The 16,280-nt window shown below is 40.3% G+C and overlaps 1 non-coding gene across 1 annotated transcript; it reads right to left on the bottom strand.

Moving 5' to 3' along the window:
- Nucleotides 1-15,801: 15,801 nt before the first annotated feature.
- Nucleotides 15,802-15,909, bottom strand: LOC138077274 (U6 spliceosomal RNA). The gene has a single exon (XR_011144732.1). It is a non-coding gene; the product is annotated as a U6 spliceosomal RNA (small nuclear RNA).
- Between the last annotated feature and the right edge of the window lie 371 nt (nucleotides 15,910-16,280).

Here is a 16,280-nt window from a genome sequence, read left to right as displayed (position 1 = left end):
ACACCACCATACCTACACTGAAACCAAGCACCACCCAAGGGCAAACAAGTTCCCGAACAAGACATACCATGCAAATTCTGCAGCAACACAGGAACACAGCCCTGAGCTTCAATATACAGGCTGCCCAAAGTCACACCATTGAATAATGAGTCAAAACTCATTACTGGACACTTCATTGCACTCCAGAGAGAAGAAATACAGCTCCACCCACTAGAACACTGACACAAGCTTCCCTAACCAGGAAAACTTGACAAGCCACCCGTCCAACCCCACCCATAGCGAGGAACCTCCACAATAAAGAGGAACCACAAAATGCCAGAATATGGAAAGGCCACCCCAAACACAGCAATATAAACAAGATGAAAAGGCAGAGAAATATCCAGCAGGTAAAGGAACAGGATACATGCCCACCAAACCAAACAAAAGAGGAAGATATAGGGAATCTACCTGATAAAGAATTCTGAATAATGATAGTGAAAATGATCCAAAATCTTGAAAACAAAATGGAATTATAGATAAATGGCCTGGAGACAAGGATTGAGAAGATGCAAGAAAGGTTTACCAAGGACCTAGAAGAAATAAAAAAGAGTCAATATGTAATGAATAATGCAATAAATGAGATCAAAAACACTCTGGAGAGAACCAGAGTAGAATAACAGAGGCAGAAGATAGGATAAGTGAGATAGAAGATAGAATGGTAGAAATAAATGAAACAGAGAGGAAAAAAGAAAAACAAAAGAAATGAAGACAACCTCAGAGATCTCTGGGACAATGTTAAACACCCCAACATTTGAATCACAGGAGTCCCAGAAGAAGAAGACAAAAAAAAAAAAGACCATGAGAAAATACTTGAGGAGATAATAGTTGAAAACTTCCCTAAAATGGGGAAGGAAATAATCACCCAAGTCCAAGAAACCCAGAGAGTCCCAAACAGGATAAACCCAAGGCAAAACACCTCAAGACACATGTTAATCAAATTAACATAGATCAAACACAAAGAACAAATATTAAAAGCAGCAAGGGAAAAACAACAAATAACACACAAGGGGATTCCCATAAGGATAACAGCTGATCTTTCAATAGAACTCTTCGGGCAGGAGGGAATGGCAGGACATACTTAAAGTGATGAACGAAAATAACCTACAGCCCAGATTACTGCATCCAGCAAGGATCTCATTCAAATATGAAGGAGAAATCAAAAGCTTTACAGACAAGCAAAAGCTGAGAGAATTCAGCACCACCAAAGCAGCTCTCCAACAAATGCTAAAGGATCTTCTCTAGACAGGAAACACAGAAAGGGTGTATAAACTCGAACCCAAAACAATAAAGTAAATGGCAACGGGATCATCAGTTCAGTTCAGTTCAGTCACTCAGTCGTGTCCGACTCTTTGCGACCCCATGAATCGCAGCACGCCAGGCCTCCCTGTCCATCACCAACTCCCGGAGTTCACTCAGACTCACGTCCATCGAGTCAGTGATGCCATCCAGCCATCTCATCCTCTGTCATCCCCATCTCCTCCTGCCCCCAATCCCTCCCAGCATCACAGTCTTTTCCAATGAGTCAACTCTTTGCATGAGGTGGCCAAAGTACTGGAGTTTTAGCTTTAGCATCATTCCTTCCAAAGAAATCTCAGGGCTGATCTTCAGAATGGACTGGTTGGATCTCCTTGCAGTCCAAGGGACTCTCAAGAGTCTTCTCCAACACCACAGTTCAAAAGCATCAATTCTTCGGCGCTCAGCCTTCTTCATACTTATCAATAATTACCTTAAATGCAAATGGGTTGAATGCCCCAACCAAAAGACAAAGACTGGCTGAATGGATACAAAAACAAGACCCCTATATATGTTGTCTACAACAGACCCACCGTGAAACAAGGGACACATACAGACTGAAAATGAAGGGCTGGAAAAAGATAGTCCATGCAAATAGAGACCAAAAGAAAGCAGGAGTAGCAATACTCATATCAGATAAAATAAACTTTAAAACAAAGGCTGTGAAAAGAGACAAAGAAGGATACTACATAACGATCAAAGGATCAATCCAAGAAGAAGATATAACAATTATAAATATACATGCACCCGACATAGGAGCACTGCAATATGTAAGACAAATGCTAACAAGTATGAAAGGGGAAATTAACAATAACCCAATAATAGTGGGAGACTTTAATACCCCACTCACACCTATGGATAGATCAACTAAACAGAAAATTAACAAGGAAACACAAACTTCAAATGATACAATAGACTAGTTAGACCTAATTGATATCTATAGGACATTTCACCCCAAAACAATGAATTTCACCTTTTTCTCAAGTGCACACCGAACCTTCTCCAGGATAGATCACATTCTGGGCCATAAATCTAGCCTTAGTAAATTCAAAAAAAATGAAATCATTCCAAGCATCTTTTCTGAGCACAGTGCAGTAAGATTAGATCTCAATTATGGGAGAAAAACTATTAAAAATTCCAACATATGGAGGCTGAACAACACGCTTCTGAATAACCAGCAAATCACAGAAGAAATCAAAATATGCATAGAAATTAATGAAAATGAAAACACAACAACCCAAAACCTGTGGGACACTGTAAAAGCAGTGCTAAGGGGAAAGTTCATAGCAATACAGGCATACCACAGGAAACAAGAAAAAAGTCAAATAAATAACCTAACTCTACACCTAAAGCAACTAGAGAAGGAAGAAATGAAGAACCCCAGAGTTAGTAGAAGGAAATAAATCTTAAAAATTAGGGCAGAAATAAATGCAAAAGAAACAAAAGAGACCATAGCAAAAATCAACAAAGCCAAAGGCTGGTTCTTTGAGAAGATAAATAAAATTGACAAACCATTAGCCAGACTCATCAAGAGACAAAGGGAGAAAAATCAAATCAATAAAATTAGAAATGAAAATGGAGAGATCACAACAGACAACACAGAAATACAAAGGATCATAAGAGACTACTATCAGCAACTATATGCCAATAGAATGGACAACTTGGAAGAAATGGACAAATTCTTAGGAAAGTACAACTTTCCAAAACTGAACCAGGAAGAAATAGAAAATCTAAACAGATCCATCGCAAGCACGGAAATTGAAACTGTAATCAGAAATCTTCTAGCAAACAAATGCCCAGGTCCAGACGGCTTCACAGCTGAATTCTACCAAAAATTTCTAGAAGAGCTAACACCTATCCTACTCAAACTCTTCCAGAAATTGCAGAGGAAGGTAAACTTCCAAACTTATTCTATGGGGCCACCATCACCCTAATACCAAAACCTGACAAAGATGCTGCAAAAAAAGAAATTACAGGCCAATATCACTGATGAACATAGACGCAAAAATCCTTAACAAAATTCTAGCAAACAGAATCCAAGAACATATTAAAAAGATCATACATCACGACCAAGTGGGCTTTATCCCAGGGATGCAAGGATTCTTCAATATCCACAAATCAATCAATGTAATACACCACATTAACAAATTGAAAAATAAAGATCATATGATTATCTCATAGATGCAGAGAAAGCTTTTGACAAAATTCAACATCCATTTATGATAAAAACGGTCCAGAAAGCAGGAATAGAAGGAACATACCTCAACATAATAAAAGCTATATATGACAAACCCACAGCAAACATTATCCTCAATGGTGAAAAATTGAAAGCATTTCCCCTAAAGTCAGGAACAAGACAAGGGTGCCCACTCTCACCACTACTATTCTACATAGTTTTGGAAGTTATGGCCACAGCAATCAGAGCAGAAAAAGGAATAAAAGGAATCCATATTGGAAAAGAAGAAGTAAAACTCTCACTGTTTGCAGATGACATGATCCTCTACATAGAAAACCCTAAAGACTCCACCAGAAAATTACTAGAGCTAATAAATGAATATAGTAAAGTTGCAGGATATAAAATCAACACACAGAAATCCCTTGCATTCCTATACACTAATAATGAGAAAGCAGAAAAAGAAATTAAGGAAACAATTCCATTCACCATTGCAACGAAAAGAATAAAATACGTAGGAATATATCTACCTAAAGAAACTAAAGACCTATATATAGAAAACTATAAAACACTGATGAAAGAAATCAAAGAGGACACTAATAGATGGAGAAATATACCATGTTCATGGATCAGAAGAATCAATATTGTGAAAATGAGTACAATACCCAAAGCAATCTATAGATTCAATGCAATCCCTATCAAGCTACCAATGGTATTTTTCACAGAGCTAGAACAAATAATTTCACAATTTGTATGAAAATACAAAAAACCTCGAATAGCCAAAGCAATCTTGAGAAAGAAGAATGGAACTGGAGGAATCAACCTGCCTGACTTCAGGCTCTACTACAAAGCCACAGTCATCAAGACAGTATGGTACTGGCACAAAGACAGGAATATAGACCAATGGAACAAATAGAAAGCCCAGAGATAAATCCATGCACCTATGGACACCTTATCTTTGACAAATGAGACAAGAGTATAGAGAAAAGACAATCTCTTTAACAAGTGGTGCTTGGAAAACTGGTCAACCACTTGTAAAAGAATGAAACTAGAACACTTTCTAACACCATACACAAAAACAAACTCAAAAAGGATTAAAGATCTAAATGTAAGACCAGAAACTATAAAACTGCTAGAGGAGAACATAGGCAAAACACTCTCCAACATACATCACAGCAGGATCCTCTATGACCCACCTCCCAGTATATTGGAAATAAAAGCAAAAATAAATGGGACCTAATTAAAATTAAAAACTTCTGCACAACAAAGGAAACTATAAACAAGGTGAAAAGACAGCCTTCAGAATGGGAGAAAATAATAGCAAATGAAGCAACTAATCAACTAATCTCAAAAATATACAAGCAACTTATGCAGCTCAATTCCAGAAAAATAAACGACCCAATCAAAACATGGGCCAAAGAACTAAATAAACATTTATCCAAAGAAGACATACAGATGGCTAACAAACACATGAAAAGATGCTCAACATACTCATTATCAGAGAAATGCAAATCAGGACCACAATGAGGTACCATTTCACGCCAGTCAGAATGGCTGCGATCCAAAAGTCTACAAGCAATAAATGCTGGAGAGGGTGTGGAGAAAAGGGAACCCTCTTACATTGTTGGTGGGAATGCAAACTAGTACAGCCACTATGGAGAACAGTGTGGAGATTCCTTAAAAAACTGGAAATAGAACTGCCATATGACCCAGCAATCCCACTGCTGGGAATACACACTGAGAAAACCAGAATTGATAGAGACACATGTACCCCAATGTTCATCGCAACACTGTTTATAATAGCCAGGACATGGAAGCAACCTAGATGTCCATCAGCAGACAAATGGATAAGAAAGCTGTGGTACATATACACAATGGAGTATTACAGAGCCATTAAAAAGAATACATTTGAATCAGTTCTAATGAGGTGGATGAAACTGCAGCCTATTATACAGAGTGAAGTAAGCCAGAAAGAAAAACACCAATACAGTATAATAATGAATATATATGTGGAATTTAGAAAGATGGTAACAATGACCCTACATGTGAGACAGCAAAAGAGACACAGATGTATAGAACAGCCTTTTGGATTCTGTGGGAGAGGGTGAGGGTGGGATGATTTGGGAGAATGGCATTAAAACATGTATAATATCATATGTGAAACAAATCGCCAGTCTAGGTTTGATGCATGATACAGGGTGCTAAGGGCTGGTGCACTGGGATGACCCAGAGGGATGGGATGAGGAGGGAGGTGGGAGGGCTGTTCAGGATGGGAAACACATGTACACCCATGGCTGATTCATGTCAATGTATGGCAAAACCACTACAATATTGTAAAGTAATTAGCCTCCAATTAAAATAAATTTATATTAAAAAGAGGAATGATAAGAGCAGACATCCTTAACCTTCCCTTGTTCTTGATCTAAGGGGAAAGAATTCAGCCTTCACCACTAGGTATGATGTTAGGGAGAGGTCTACTTTGTAGAGATCCTTTAGAAGTTCCTTTCTCTTTCTGGTCTGCTAAAAGTTTTAATCGTGAATAATGTAGAATTTTGTTACATTCCTTTTCTGCCTCAATTGGTACTGGTTTATGAATGTTGATAGAGTGGATTACAGTGATTGATTTTTGACTATTAATGCCAGTCTTGTATTTCTAGGATAAATCCCATTTGGTGATGGTGTATTAACATTATTTTTTTTTATATTGCTGAATTTGATTATCTAATATTTCACTGAAGATTTTGCATGTATGTTTATGAGATGTGTTAGTCTGTACTCCTCTTGTACTGTTGTTGGGTTTTGGTATCAGGTAGTTCTAGTGTCATAAAGTAAGTTGGAAAGTATTCCTTCCTCTTCTGTTTCCTGGAACAACATTGTGTAGCGTTTGTGCTATTTATTCTTTCAGTATTTGGTGGAATTTACCAGTGAAACAGTCTGGGCCTGGGAAATATCTTTTTTCAGAACATTTAAACCATTGATTGAATTTATTTGTTTTAAGATTACATAGGTTATTTATTTCATTTGGGGTGAGGTTTGATAGTTTTTTTTTAATTGGTTCATTTTATCTAATTTTTAAAATTTTTGAGCACTGAGATTTTCATAGTATTCACTCATTATCCTATCCATGCATAATTGACTCTATAGTGATATACCCTCATTCCTGATATTTAGAATTTGTGTCTTTTATCCTTTTTTCAGTCTTTCAAGATGTGCAGAAATTTTATTGTTATTTTCAAAGAACTAGCTTTTGGTTTTGTGATTTTTCCCCCTATTCTTTTCCTGCTTTCCATTTTATTAATTTCTATTTTTTATTATTTTCTTCCTTCTGTTTCTTTTGGCTTATTTTTTCCTCTTTTTCTAGTTTATTAAAGTGGAAGCTTAGATTATTGACTAGAGTTTTTTTCTAATGTAAATATTTAATGTTTGGAGATTTTCCTGGTTTTTCTTTCTGTTATTGACTTCTGGTTTAATGACATTATTGTCAAACAGCACATATTGTATCAATTCTTTTAAATTTGTTAAGATTTCTTTTATGACCCAGTATATGGTCTATCAGGTAAATTATCTGTATGTACTTGAAAAAGCTACACATTCTGCTTTTGTGGTGGGAGAATTCTATGAACGTTAGTTAGATGCCAGTGGCCAGTGGTGCTGTTCAATCACCAATGGTGATTGTTCAAATCAGCAGTTCCATAATCTTGTTGATTTTCTGTGTACTACTTCAGTCAATAACTGAGGATGGTCAAGTCTGCAGCTATAATTGTGGATTCATACATTTCTTTTTTCAGTTCTTTTAAGTTTTGCTTCATGTTTGACGCTCTATTGCCTGGTGCATACACGCTTAGAATTGTCTTCTTGGTGAAATGATCATTGTATCATTACACAATGTACCTCTTTGTGCCTGGTCATTTTATTTGTTCTGAAGTTTATCTTGTCTACAATTAATATAACCACTCAGTTCTTTTTTTCTTTTTTGAAAATGTGTTCATGGTAGATCTTGTTTCATCCTTTTACTTTGAAGTTACTTTCTTTGGTACAGCATATAGTTGCAGCATTAAAAAAATTCATTTGGATACCATATCTTTTAACTGGCATATTCAGACCATTTATATTTAATTATTATGTGTAGATTTGTGTCTGTAATTTTAGAATTTATTTTCTCTTTGTGCATATATGTTTCTGTTTTCAATCTTGTGAGACTCTAAGACTTATAAAACTGTGAGATAACAGATTCATGTGATTTGAAGCTGCTACTTTTGTGGTAATCTGTTATGCAGCAGTAGAAAACAAATATAGGTCTCTTCCTATGTTGAATCAGTTTTGACCTATGTGACCAATAGAATATGAAGGAAGTGTGTGACAACCTCCCCACCCTGTGAAGCGGCTGGCATGGGTAGGAATTGAACCCTCCTGCCAAGAGCCAGCATGATCTTCCAGCTACATGAATGAGCCACATTGGCAGTGGATTCACTAGCCCCAAACAAGTCTTCAGATATCTTTAGCTTTAGCCAACATCTGATCATAACTTCACGGAGACTCTTGGCCTGAACCACTTAGCCAAGCAACTCCCGAGTTCCTGACATCAGGAACAGTAAGAGATAATAAATGATTATTGTTTAAGCCAGTAAACTTTGGGGCACTTTTAAATGCAGCATTGAATAGCTAATATATAGACCTTTTGTGTGTGAGGCACTGTTCTACCTGTTAAGAGTATGTGTGTGTGTGTGTGTGTGTGTGTGTGTGAGTCACTCACCCATGTCTGATTCTTTACAACCCATGGACTGTAGAGTGAAGACTTCTCTCCCCATAGAGTTCTCCAGCCAAGAATCATGGAGCGGGTAGCCATTCCTTTCTCCAGGGGTCTTCCTGACCCAAGGATCAAACCCAGGTCTCATGCATTGCAAGCAGATTCTTTACTGTCTGAGCCACCAAGGAAACCTCTTAAGAGTATGCTGCTAAGTAGCTTCAGTTGTGTCCGACTCTGTGCGACCCCATAGACAGCAGCCCACCAGGCTTCCCCTGGGATTCTCCAGGCAAGAACACTGGAGTGGGTTGCCATTTCCTTCTCCAGTGCATGAAAGTGAAAAGTGAAAGTGAAGTCGCTCAGTCGTGTCTGACTCTTCGCGACTCCATGGACGGCAGCCTACCAGGCTCCTCCGTCCATGGGGTTTTCCAGGCAAGAGTACTGGAAGTGTTAAGGGTATAGCAGTGAATAAAACCAAGTGCCTGCTATCATGGAGTTCATATTCTACTTTAAGGGAGAAGATGAAATCTATGTAAGTAGATGTATTTAACAAAGTATAAACATATACTTTGTCAGGGGATAAAAGTCAATCAAAAGAAGGTTGAAAAGTGATGCTGAGGTTTCTGTAAGATGGCCAGATAACACACTTCTTTGATAAGTAGAAATTGGAACAGTGTTCTGAAGTGGGGGATCAAACCACACAGATATTTGGAAAAGAACACTCTAGCAGGCTGGAGAAGGAAATGGCAACCCATTCCAGTATTCTTGCCTGGAGAATCCCATGGACAGAGGAGTCTGGCAGGCTACACAGGCCATGGGGTCACAGAAATTGGATACAATTTAGCGACTAAACCATCACTGCCACTCTAGCAGGGGAACTTTAAATGGAAACACCAGGAGGTGGGAATGTCCTTAGTGACTATGGTGAATTGCTAAAGATAGGAAGAGTTCTGTGTCTGGTTTTAATTAATATATGTCTAGGATGTTTGAATGAGAGTTGCCAGATACCAGAATCTCTGTAAAAACTGAATTTTAGATAAACAACCTTTTTAGTGTAAACATATCTCAAGTAGTGCATGGAGTATGTTTACTAAAAATTATTAGTTGTTTAGCGCTCAAGTGATTTTAAAGCTGGGAAAGATTGAAGGCAGGAGGAGAAGGGGACAACAGAGGACAAGATTGTTAGATGGCATCACTGACCCAATGGACATGAGTTTGAGCAAGCTCCGGGAGATGGTGAAGGACAGGGAAGCCTGGTGTGCTGCGATCCATGGGGTCACAGAATCAGACATGACTGAGTGACTGAACAACAACAATTAGTTATTTATCTGAAATTCAAATTTAACTAGTTATCCTGTTTTATTTGCTATATCAGGTAACCCTACATGCAACAAAGAAAAATCTGAAAACAAATGGCTAAAATCACAAGAGTGGAAAATACATTTTTTTGAAAAATAATGAAGGAGTTTATGTGTATTCAGAAACAGAAAAGGCAAAGAGGATGCTTCTATCCCCAAATTAAGGCAATATAATAGGATAGAAAATGCAGAGTATTGGGGGCTAGTAATGCTATCTACTTCCTTTCAATGTTTGAGGGACTGGAAACTAAAACCCATTGAATATATGCATGTTTTTGAACAAGCATTCTCATAGGTAGCATAAAAGGATGGTGCCAGATAATGTCTGCAGTTTCTTGGGCTTCAAAACTCTGTGATTCAATGAAGGGTTGGAAGTTGTACACAAACTTGTTCTCCACAGAGAATAGAGCAAGAGTTGATGAGTCTTGCAATGACGGAATTGATTAAATGTAAAGAACTGAACTGAAGGGCGATTAAGCACTGGAATATCTTTGCCTGGGAGGCTGTGGAATCTTGCTCTTTTGTGATCCTTAAAGGGAGACAACAGCTGTTGTGGGTAACAGAGGTCACAGAGGGCCGTCTTGGAGAGGGAGGATTGGACCAGGTAGACTCTTGAGGGTCTAGATCCTGGGAATCACTGCTTTTTGGTCCAGAGAAGTGGAGGGAAATGATCCTTTACTCTCTTAGTAGTTGGTACCCGTTCTCTAAGTTCACTGACATTATGCTGACGTAGCCTTAAAACAGACTTTCAAACATGTCTGCTTTATACCTGAATCAGAATTATCCAGAGTGATTTAATACTAGAATTTAAAAGATACATATTCCTGAGACCCACCCAAGACCTATTGAACCTGAAAGAAGGGCCTTGGAAGATGCATTTTTTAACAAGTTTCCCAAGTGGTCCATATGCATACCATAGTTGGAGAACCATGGTACTTGGGGGATGAGAGTCTTCCTGTCTCTATCTAGAGGCAGACCTTTAATGACATATAATCTTACACTGGTGACTGAGGTCCTTGTCCAAGCTTATTTCCTGGAGGGGAGATATATGTGCTAAGAGTGAAACTGGAGAATGGAGATGCTAAAGAATTTAAAGATGATTTTGGTCAGGTTATTCTAGACCAAGGAAGGAGTAGAAGAGAGGGAAAGAAACTGGGGTTTACTGGACCCTTTTGCCAACCACTTGCATTACAGTGAAAACCTATGTCTTGAAACCATTCTGTCCCTCTTTATCTTCCTGAAATCGACCAATTTTTTTCTTTTTTTTTAAAAATGGGACGATACCTTTATTAAACCAAAAAGAAGGATGTTTTCCATCCAGAGGATAGATTGAGGATCCAGAATATCCCAAACAGCTATGGGTGGACCACCATCCTACTTGAAGTTTCTGAAAAGAACCAAGGAAGCTGGTAAAAATATAACAGAGGAAGAGCTTGGGGTCATCTAAGTAGTTTAATATTATAAAAAGAATCTGAAGCTGCCCAGAATTCCCAAGTTCCACTCTGACCTCGTATTTCAAGAGTTGTTGTGTAAGAATCCTTGATGGGGAAGAACTATGAAGGGTGGAACCAGAGGATAGCAGACTTTGCTATCCCTGCCAAGGTCACTGGAGAGTCTCCTGGAGTTGGGCCCTCCAGCCAGTCGTGTAGGTCACATCTCAGCTCTGGGGCACTTTTGGGGTCCTCTCCAGACTTCTGCCAAGCTCTGACTTGCATCTCCCTCTCCCCCTCAGCATTTCTACGTATCTCTATGTCAGGTTCTTCTGTCTTCAGATCACCTCCAGCTGGTTGATGACCCTGTTATTGCTGAGGTGCCCCACACTTCCAACTCCTCTACCTTCTGAGGCTCTTTGGCCTCCTTTCTAGGTTGGTGAACCTGGAGAAGGAAATGGTAACCCATGCCAGTACTCTTGCCTAGAAAATTCCATGGATGGAGGAGTCTGGTGGGCTACAGTCATGGGGTCGCAAAGAGTCGGACACGACTGAGGGACTTCACTTTCACTTTCTAGGTTGATGCAGGGCAGGTAACTGGCTTTCATAGACTTTGTCTTCTCTGCCTTAGACACAGAACCCTGAACCTGTCTATGTGTGATGATCAACTTGGGATCAGAGGGATAGCCAGCTTCTTGCACACTGTGGGCTCTGAAACATGTCAGTGTTTACTCTTTGAACATCTCAACAAGCCATTTCAGCCCAAATGGAGTAAACTCACTTTTTAGCCCAGGTCCACAAAACTTGCCTCAGAGTGCCTGTGGTGATTCCAAACTGATAGTAGACATTTCTTCCAGTAGATTCACACAAAATAAATTATTCCCCTGGCGGAGCAGCTTGGCTTGATTTGGGTTATTTGATTACAAAAGCCCAGAGGCCAAGTATTTATTTAGAAATATTAGGAATCAGCAGCACAAATGAGATTGAGTTTTTGTGAGAATTTAAAGATTTCTCATTTAGGGAGGGAGTTCATGAAAGACCCCATTAGGCAAGCCTCACCAGTAATTATTTTGATTTCTCAGGCAAGAGGCAGGCTAATTGTCTGCCATCCATTCCAGAAGGCCTAGAGTCGCTTTAAAACCTACCACCCATTGAAAAATATCTTTGGAGGATTTCCTGCTGTGTCTTTTCTATTAACTAAATGTTCAAACTAAGATCAATATATGAAAATATGAACAAAATGACTGATTATAAATGTGTCTTTTCAAATGGCAAATCGTGGGTCTATTACTGATGACACACAACTCTGGAGAAGTGGAAAGGGGCTGAAATTGATTAAGCAACTCTATGATACACATGTTGTTATCCAAGTTTAATAGAAGCAGCAGCTGAAGCTCAAAGAAGGTAAGTAACTGTCCTAAAGTCACACAGTGAGTTGGTGGCAGAGCTGGGATTCCATGGATTAAATGAATGTGGTTTCCATAAGCCAATGCAGAGGTTAGAAAAAAAAGGAAAGCAGCATTGAATTGGGATTGTTGGAGGTTGGCTGTCAAGAGCCAGGATGATGTAGTTGTAGCCACGTGATATCGTAGGGATAGAATCCTTTAATCAAGTGTATACTATGAGGCCAACGTTGAAGCTGGTGTAGATGGCTTGGCTTGAGTCTAATATGTAGTCACCTAAGCATCTGGACTTGTCTCACTAGTGGTGCTTCTGAGACCCATATAGCATGTGACCCTTTAACAGAGTCCTTGGGGGAAGAGGCTACAATCAAACTCTCCGTCAGGAAGCCTGTAGCAGCCTTGGTGCCTAACACTTCAGAAATGCCCAGAAAGGTTCCTCTCTGTGAGAGTAGACAACTTGCAGAGACATTGGCAGCTTCGGTGCAGACAGCTCACCTGACTCCCCACTCCTTGCAGTTTCCTTGAGATGTGTTCAGAGGGCTCCAGCTCACAGTACTGTCATGCCAGACACAAAGCACTGACCTAGGCCGCTTCTTCCTCTCCTGATGCTGGAGGGTGGTGCCACTGGCCCCAGATCGCCCACTGACTTCTGCTCCTGCCCCTCCATTCCTGTGTGTGGTGGCCCCTGCCACTTCTGCCCAGGGGTCTCCTAGCAGTTACAGTGCTGGGGTGAGGTGAATCCCCCTCACCCTCTCTTATGTTCCCAGATCTCCAGGCTGCTTGTTTCTTAAAGAACTTTCAGAGACTATGCTAGTTTATTGATCCTCCTTCAGTCCTGTGGGCTCCTTTTTGGAACTCCACACAAATAGATCCCCAATGGACCTGTGCCTTTCATCAACCCTTCAGAATTGGAGTGTCTAATATTCCATTATTAAAGTGCTGATTTCAACGCCTTACCCTGGAGACTGATTTGGTAGGTCTGGAGTTTGGGGCCTGGATGCTGTCTTCAATCTACTACTCACAGATTCTGCACTGGAGTGGGGTTGAGAAAAAGTGGTGTTGGAACCATGGTGCTCCCCTGCCTCGGCCATCATTTTCATCTGACTGGCTGGATGCCAAGCTCTGCTGGGCAGGGATGGTGGCTCATTCACATCCACACTGTAGTGTTGAATCCAGGACCTAGCACCCAGTACAGTGTTAGTAGATGGCTGGGGCATGAAAGAGTTGGAGGTGCTGTGTGAGCAGACTTTCCTTTATTAAGTTAAAGAACTGGCTGAAAGGGCTTCCTGTCCTTGATGCTCTGTGTCGACAGTGGGCTATCCCAGGGTCCCACGTGCTGGGAGCAGAATTTAGACAGAAGGCAATGGGCAAAGAATTTTAGCCACAGAGAGAACCAGCTCCCAACAGGCAAACAATGGCCAGGCACCAAGAATTTAGGGCCCAAATCAGAATCTACGTGTGGCTCAGGTAGATGTCTCTGAAATGGTAACAGAGAGGCTATCAGGCACCTCCAGAAAGGTGTGACAGAGCCAGGCTGGGTGATGACCAGGATGCAAGAACAGAGGTGTTGCGCTCTCTCCCACCCCAACTCTGCTTTCTTCATACCTTCCAGATTTCTTAGAGGGAAGTCAATTCCTTAAAGGCATTTTTTACTTTTTGAAGGATTTTTGGAGGCCAAAAAGTTTGACCTAAATGGAGAAATTGGTTATTTCTCTGAGGAGAGATTAGGTTTTGATGGTAAAAGTGTCTACCTTGCGCAGCACTTTGATCAAATAAAGCATGTGTGGGTCACGTCCTCATCAAACAATGGACAAAGCCCTGAGCAGACCGTGGCTTTAGTCCTGGAAGCCCCTCGGAGCAAATGCCATGTGATTTAGGAGCTCTCTTGATGAGCTTTCTCCAGCTGAGGGACCCTTCCCACCCTGCAGAACCCATGTCTCTAGGACCATAGCAATGCCCCCCACCCCTGCCCTGCCCACCCTGGCCCTGTGCTCTGACTCAGTGGAGTCTTTGTATTAATAACTGCAGCTAACAGTGTTACAGAGTCAAGGGGGAAAACCATCCTCATAATAATACTACCTTGTGGTTGCTGCTCTCTGACTGAACTTGAGCTTCCACATGCCTAGCATTTGGCCTGTACTGCCTCGCTTGTACTATGTAACAAGCCTTTGAGGACTCTTCCTCTACAGAGAAGAAAACTGGGCGCAGGGCAGAGGAACCTGCCTCGGGAATCACAGCTGGTAGTCCCCTAGGTGCCCAAGCCACACTCAGTCTCTGCTATGCTCATCTCTGCTTTTTGGCTCCCCAAATGGAATTTAAAATTAACGTGTGTTTTTGTTGATCATGACAGCAGGGCATTGTTTATTTTCTGAACTGGACTTGGGATGAGGTTGTGTCTTCCTGTGTTGATTTTGATGCTTTTCCTGATAGTGGCCCCCTGTCCTTTAAAGTGGTAGCCATCATCAAACACTTGCTTCAGAATTATAGGTAAATTCAAATGCTTCCCAGCTCAGGAGCCTCTATAAGCCTAAATGGCTTCACACAGAGTTACCTCATGTCCTATTTTTTCTCATTCAGAAGGTTCAGACCCTAAGAATATTAAGAATCAGAAGTACAGCAGCTGTATTTTTGAGCTTTTTATTTGGGAATAATTTCAAACTTATTAAAAAAATGCAAAAATAAAAAAATAATACAAGAGCACCTGTATTGTCATCATTTTACTCCACTTGCTTTATTATGTGCATGTTTCTCCCCATTCCATATATATATATGTGTATGAAAGAAAGTGAAAGTCGCTCAGTCATATCCAACTCTTTGAGACTCCATGGACTATACAGTCTATGGAATTCTCCAGGTGAGAATACTGGAGTGGGTAGTCTTTCCTTTCTCCAAGGGATCTTCCCAACCCAGGGCTCCTGCATTGTAGGTGGATTCTTTACCAGCTGAGCCACAAGGGAAGCTCATATGTATGTGCAAACACACATATATACACGTATAATGGTTAAGGAAAACAATTTTATATAACATGTAGATAATATACATGTCTACATCTATTATAATAATATATTTTTTTCTGAACAGTTTGAAAATAAGTTACCAGCTTCATGGCCCTTTATCTCTGAGTGTGAATTTCCTAAGAATGACAGTGTTCTACAAGATAACAATAATACTTGGCAAAGTACATTTATCTGATTTCCCTTCCATATATCAATTTTGTTAGGTGACTTATCAGTGTCTTTCCAAGCATCCCCCCTTCCAATACAGGATCCAGTGCAAAGTCAGGTCTTGGACTTTGTTGTCCTGCCTTTTACCTCCTTTAATCTGGCTTTCATGATGTCAATCCCCACTTTCCCATCACATGAACATTTTTTTTTTCTTCAGGTATCTCTGTGTCATCTTTGTGCAGAGGCCGTGTTGATCTTTTTTCATATTATTTCAATTCTAGTGTATTTGCTGCCAAAGTGAGCACCCCACACCATTTTGTTTCGATAGCATGTTTCTCATTGTATGCATGCTTGTAGGTATTTCATACTGGTTAGACTGAGGTTATGCGACCTCAGTCCAATTACTGCCCAGTGATGTGAGTCCTGTCCAAGTATTTGGAGCTGCATGACGATGTGATCTGCCCCACACAGATGATATAAAGTTGGACCTGGTCAAGGTGTTGTACAGTTTCTTTATCCTGGGTGGTTTTTGGGTCTTTTTTTCCCTTGGCACTAATAAGCAGTGTGTGGGGAGTCACTTTAGTGAATGTGAAAGTGAACTCGCTCAGTCGTGTCCGACTCTGCGACCTCATGGACTGTAGCCTACCAGGCTCCTCCCTCCATGGGATTCTCCAGG

The sequence above is a fragment of the Capricornis sumatraensis genome, chromosome 3 (assembly GCF_032405125.1).
Source record: "Capricornis sumatraensis isolate serow.1 chromosome 3, serow.2, whole genome shotgun sequence".
Taxonomy (NCBI): domain Eukaryota; kingdom Metazoa; phylum Chordata; class Mammalia; order Artiodactyla; family Bovidae; genus Capricornis; species Capricornis sumatraensis.
Note: the sequence above shows the minus strand (reverse complement) of the source record. Positions and strands in the feature narration are given on the sequence as shown.